Raw genomic sequence first — 6416 nt, forward strand, 5'->3', positions numbered from 1 at the left:
TGCCAGTGCAGGAGACAGGTTCAATCCCTGATCCGCATGCCGCGGAGCAGCTCAGCCTCTGCGCCACAACTATGGCGCCTGTGCTCTCGAGCGTGGGAGCCACGGCCGCTAAGCCCATGTGCCCTGGAGCCTGCGCTCCGCAACAAGAGAAGCCATTGCGGCGAGAAGCCCTTGCTCTGCAGTTAGAAGTTACGGTGCAGCTAGAGAGGAGCCCCCACTCAGCACAGCTAGAGAAAAGCCCAGTAGCGACGGAGACCCAGCACAGCCAAAAATAAAATTATTTTAAAAAAGACCAACAGTATGGAGTTTCCTCAGAAAACTGAAAATAGAATGACCGTATGATCCAGCAATCATTCCTGGGCATATATCCAGATGAAATTATAATTCAAAAAGACATGCACTCCTATGTTCAATAGCCAGGACATGGAACAACCTGATGTCCATCAACAGATACTGAATAAAGAAGATGTGGTGCACATGCACAGTGAAACTGGTCAGCCATAAGGAGACCCAGCCAGGCCATCCTAAAGGGAATCGGTCCTGAATATTCACTGGAAGGACTGAAGCTGAAGCTCCAGTGCTTTGGCCACCTGATGTTAAGAACTGACTCATTGGAAAAGACCCTGATGCTGGGGAAGATTGAAGGCAGAAGGAGAAGGGGACAACAGAGGATGAGATGGTTGGATGGCATCACCGACTCGACGGACATGAGTTTGAGCAAGCTCTGGGAGTTGGTGATAGGGAAGCCGGGCGTGCTACAGTCCATGGGGTCGCAAAGAGCTACAACTGAGCAACTGAACGGATAAAGCAGAAAATAATGCCAGTTGCTGCAACAGGGATGCAACTAGAGAATATCATACTAAGAAAAGTCGGGCAAATACCAGATGATACCACTTACATGTGGAACCTAAAAGCTGACGCTAATGAACTCACCTATGGAATAGAAATGGAATCTGGGCCGTAGAGAATTGACTAGTGGTTGCCAAGATGGAGAGTGGTTGGAGAGTGTTGGATTGGGAGTTTGGGATTAACAGATGCAAACTAGTATCTGAGGAATGGATAAACAAAAAGAGCCTACTGTATAGCACAGGGAACTATCTTCAATTTCCTCCAATAAACCATAACAGAAAAGAATATGAAAAAGAATGTATATACATGTATAACTGAGTCACTTTCCTGTATAGCAGTAATTAATACAACACTGTAACTCAACTATGGGTTTCCCAGGTGGCACTAGTGGTAAAAAACCAGCCTGCCAATGCAGGAGACTCGGATTCAAGCCCTGGATCAGGACGTAAGAGACTTGGGTTAAATCCGTGGGTCAGGAAGATCCCCTGGAGGAGGGCTTGGCGGCCCATTCTAGTATTCTTGCCTGGAGAATCCCACGAACAGACAAGCCTGAATGAAACCTCTCAAGAGTTAGTACAGAACCGGACCTATAAACTTTCTGCCACTCCCAAGACGGAGAGGGCTGCAGCATCCAGGCTGAGACGGCAGGTATACATCTGGTGTCTAGTTCAGGGACCCCCAAAGTCTAGACACACACAAAATTTGGGAGCTGTCAGAACTCGCAGTTGGCTTTTAAACTCGCATCACAGGAAGAGGGGAGAAGAGACGAGGCCCACTGAGACACTCCAAGGTTCAGTGTTATCAGGGAGTTGAGGACAGCCACAGACGAAATAAGAGACCCAAGGGGGCTTCCCTGATGGCTCAACAGTAAAGAACCCACCTGCAGGAGACACTGGCGCAATCCCTGATCCAGGAAGATCCCACATGCCTTGGAGCAACTTAGCCCATGTGACACAACTGTTAACCTGTGCTCTAGAGCCCGAGGGCCGCAAGTACTGAACCCACGTGCTGTGACTAGTGAAGTCCTCACACCCTACAGCCAGTCTTCCCCAGTAAGAGAAGTCACCCCTCAATGAGACGCCCTAGCACTGTAGCTAGAAAGTAGCTCCTGATCACCGCAACTAGAGGGAAGCCCACCCAGCAAGGAAGACCCAGTACAGCCAAAAATAAATAACTGTATAAAAGAGTTACTCTTAAAAAAAAAATCTGAGACCATAGGGGACTTGCCTGACAGTCAAGTGACTGAGACCACTTTCCAATGCAGAGGGGGCAGGTTGGGGATCTAAGATCCCACATGCCTTGTGGCCAAAAAAAAACAAAACATAAAAACAGAAGACAGGAGCAGGACTTCCTTGGTGGTGCAGAGGATAAGAATCCACCTGCCAATGTAGGGGACAAGGGTTTGACCCCTGGTTCTTGAAGATTCTGCATGGAGCACAGCAACGAAGCCTGTGTGCCACAGCTACTGAGCCAGTGCCGCAATCACTGAGCCCACGTGCTGCCACTACCCAAGCCTGAGCGCCTAGAGCCTGTGCTTGTCGACAAGAGAAGACTTTGCAATGAGAAGCCCGTACGCCACAGTGAAGAGGAGCCCCACTTGCTGCAACTAGAAAAAGCCCAGACAAAGCAAGGAAGGCCCGGTGCAACCAAAAACAAAAAAGGAGCAATACTGTTATAAATTCAATAAAGACTTAAAAAAAAAAAGTCATACTCTTTAAAAAAGAAGAGATCATAGAGGGAATTCCACGGTAGTCCAGTGGTTAGGACTTGGCGCTTTCACTGCCAGGCTGAGGGTTTGATCCCTGTTTGGAGAACTAAGATCCTGCAAACCAGGCAGCAAGGCCAAAAAAAAGAGAGAGAGGGAGCCTGTAAGAAGAGTGGGATCCAGGAGCTAAAGAGATAAAGGGTGTTTTTGGGACATAGGATCGGTCACTTAGACAAGTGCTGCTGATAGGCCCAGGAAATGAGGGTGAGGACTGACCATCAGGTTTAGCCATGCTGACCTCAGTGGTGACCTTGGCAAGAGCCGCTGGGTGGATTGTTTCAGATGAAACCCCTCTGGGAGCAGTAGGATCCTTGGAGAACAGGAGGAGAGGATCCAAAGACAAGAAGTAGAACAATCTACTGTAGGAGGGTCAGGAAAGGAGCTGGTCTTGCATATTCTAAGATGGGAGCCAGCGCATCATAGAATGCCCAGCAGAAGAGGATGCCTGTTAATTCTTGTCCTGAACACAGAAGAGCCACGTGGCTCAGGGCACTGTGGCCATACCACGGCTGTAACCTCAAAGATCGTGCCCCACCCTCTTCTATGCCACCTCTGCCCGATTCGTCCATGAGGTTCAGGGCAACGTTGCTTGTGGAAAAGCATGAGCCCCCAACAGCTTCAGTAAGTTAGAGCAGCTCTCCCGCAAGGTCAGCACATAGCCGATCCCTGACTCACAGGTCTGTGTGGGGCACCTCTAACAAGCTGATGGCCAAGGCTACGCTGTTGCCCAGGATCTGGGCGGCACAGGTAGAGCAGGGCCCTGTGACAGGATGCTGGGCAGCCTTGCAAAAGGACAAGAAGTATATGCACTGTGACAGGAAGCCATTTCAAAGACAACAGGTAGAAAGAGCAGGTCACAAAATACTGGGTTGGCCAGAAAGTTCATTCAGGTTTTACCTTGAGACCGTATGGAAAAACTCAAATGAACTTCTTGGCCAACCCAGTATCTCCTGCTTCTGCTCTTTTGTAAGGAAAATGGAAGCAATCACACTAAAACATTATTATGGTTATTCGAGGTGTTTCTGTCCTTTCAGTTCAGTTCAGGTCAGTTCAGTTGCTCAGTCGTGTCCAACTCTTTGCGACCCCATGAATCACAGGATGCCAGGCCTCCCTGTCCATCACCAACTCCCGGAGTTCACTCAGACTCACGTCCATTGAGTCGGTGATGCCATCCAGCCATCTCATCCTCTGTCGTCCCCTTCTCCTCCTGCCCTCAATCCTTCCCAGCATCAGAGTCTTTTCCAATGAGTCAACTCTTCACATGATGTGGCCAAAGTACTGGAGTTTCAGCTTTAGCATCATTCCTTCCAAAGAAATCCCAGGACTGATCTTTAAAATGGACTGGTTGGATCTCCTTGCAGTCCAAGGGACTCTCAAGAGTCTTCTCCAACACCACACTTCAAAAGCATCAATTCTTTGGTGCTCAGTTGCTTCACAGTCCAACTCTCACATCCATACATAACTACTGGAAAAATAATAGCCTTGACTAGACGGACCTTTGTTGGCAAAGTAATGTCTCTGCTTTTCAATATTCTATCTAGGTTGGTCATAAGTTTCCTTCCAAAGAGTAAGCGTCCTTTAATTTCATGGCTGCAATCACCATCTGCAGTGATTTTGGAGCCCCCAAAAATAAAGTCTGACACTGTTTCCATTGTTTCCCCATCTGTCTGCCATGAAGTGATGGGACCAGATGTCATGATCTTAGTTTTCTGAATGTTGAGCTTTAAGCCAACTTTTTTACTCTCCTCTTTCACTTTCATCAAGATGCTTCACTTTCTGCTATAAGGGTGGTGTCATCCGCATATGTGAGGTCATTGATATTTCTCCCAGCAATCTTGATTCCAGCTTGTGTTTCTTCCAGCCCAGCATTTCTCATGATGTACTCTGCATATAAGTTAAATAAGCAGGGTGACAATATACAGCCTTGATGTACTCCTTTTCCTATTTGGAGCCAGTCTGTTGTTCCATATCCAGTTCTAACTATTGCTTCCTGACCTGCATATAGATTTCTCAAGAGGCAGGTCAGGTGGTCTGGTATTCCCATCTCTTTCAGAATTTTCCGCAATTTATTGTGATCCACACAGTCAAAGGCTTTGGCATAGTCCATAAAGCAGAAATAGCTGTTTTTCTGGAACTCTCTTGCTTTTTCCATGATCCAGTGGATGTTGGCAATTTGATCTCTGGTTCCTCTGCCTTTTCTAAAACTATCTTGAACATCCGGAAGTTCACGGTTCACATATTGCTGAAGCCTGGCTTGGAGAATTTTGAGCATTACTTTGCTAGCGAGTGAGATGAGTGCAATTGTGCAGTAGTCTGAGCATTCTTTGGCATTGCCTTTCTTTGGGATTGGAATGAAAACTGATCTTTTCCAGTCCTGTGGCCACTGCTGAGTCTTCCAAATTTGCTGGCATATTGAGTGCAGCACTTTCACAGCATCATCTTTCAGGATTTAAAATAGCTCAACTGGATTTCCACCACCTCCCCTAGCTTTGTTCGTAGTGATGCTTTCCAAGGCCCGCTTGACTTCACATTCCAGGATGTCTGGCTCTAGGTGAGTGATCACACCATCGTGATTCTGGCCTTTAGGTGGCGCTAATGGTAAAGAACCAGCCTGCCAATGCAGGAGACGTAAGAGATGCAGGTCCAATCCCTGGGTCGGGAAGATCTCCTGGGAGGGCATGGCAACCCACTTCAATATTATTGCCTGGAGAATCCCACGGACAGAGGAGCCTGGCAGGCTACAGTCCAAGGGGTCGCCAAGAGTCAGACACGACTGAGGGACTGAGCTCCCAGCACTGTCCTTTATGCTTCTCTGTGCTTTTTCATATTTCCTGAAATAATATTTTTACTCATGCAATTAAACCATATTTTAAAAACAACCAGGGCTTCCCTGTGGTCCAGTAGCTAAGAATCAGGCTTGCAATGCAAGGGACACGGGTTCCATCCCTGGTCCAGGAAGATTCCACATGCCTTGGAGCAACCAAGCCCAAGCACCATAACCACTGAGCCTGCACGCACCTAGAGCCCAGGCTGTTCTCCACAAGAGGAGCCAGCATGATGAGAAGCCCACACACTGCAACGAAGAGTAGCCCCCACTTGCCGCAACCAGAGTGCAATAATAAAGACCCACCACAGCTAAAAAAAAAAAAAAAATCTAAACTTGAAATAAAAATAACCAAGTGAAAGTCACTCAGTCGTGTCCGACTCTTTGTGACCCCATGGACTATACAGTCCATGGCATTCTCCAGGCCAGAATACTAGAGTGGGTAGCCTTTCCCTTCTCCAGGGGATCTTCCTAACCTAGGGATCAAACCCAGGTCTCCCGCATTGCGGGTGGATTCTGAACAACCAAAAACAACCAAAACAGGTTCTAAACCCTGGAGCTTCTGGCTCCTGTCTCTCCCCACCCTTCATCTCCCCATAGAACACCCCAGAAAGGAGGCTGAGATGAAGTCGGCTGGTGTGAGTCTAATCCCCTTTATCCTTGAACCCTGGGGTGATGTAAGTGGCATCCCCACCTGTGAAGAGAGGTGTGTAGCCAGGAATAAATGCTCTCAGAGGGCAGGGCCTCATGGGGGCATCACCTGAGGCAGCCTGGCACCTGGGAGTCTCCTAAACACTAGAGCGAGTCAGCCAGTGGTCTGGCGGATGACTGGAGAGGCCGGGGAAACGGGAACGGCCTGCACCAGCTCATTTGGCTGGGCCCTCGACGTCACCCCATAGGCCAAGGACTGGGTCTGTGTCCTGGAGTCTTTCTGATCAAATAATTTGGAGACTCAGCCCTTCCCCCAGCAGGCCTGGA

This window comes from Capra hircus, chromosome 11 (assembly GCF_001704415.2).
Source record: "Capra hircus breed San Clemente chromosome 11, ASM170441v1, whole genome shotgun sequence".
NCBI classification, from domain to species: Eukaryota; Metazoa; Chordata; class Mammalia; order Artiodactyla; family Bovidae; genus Capra; species Capra hircus.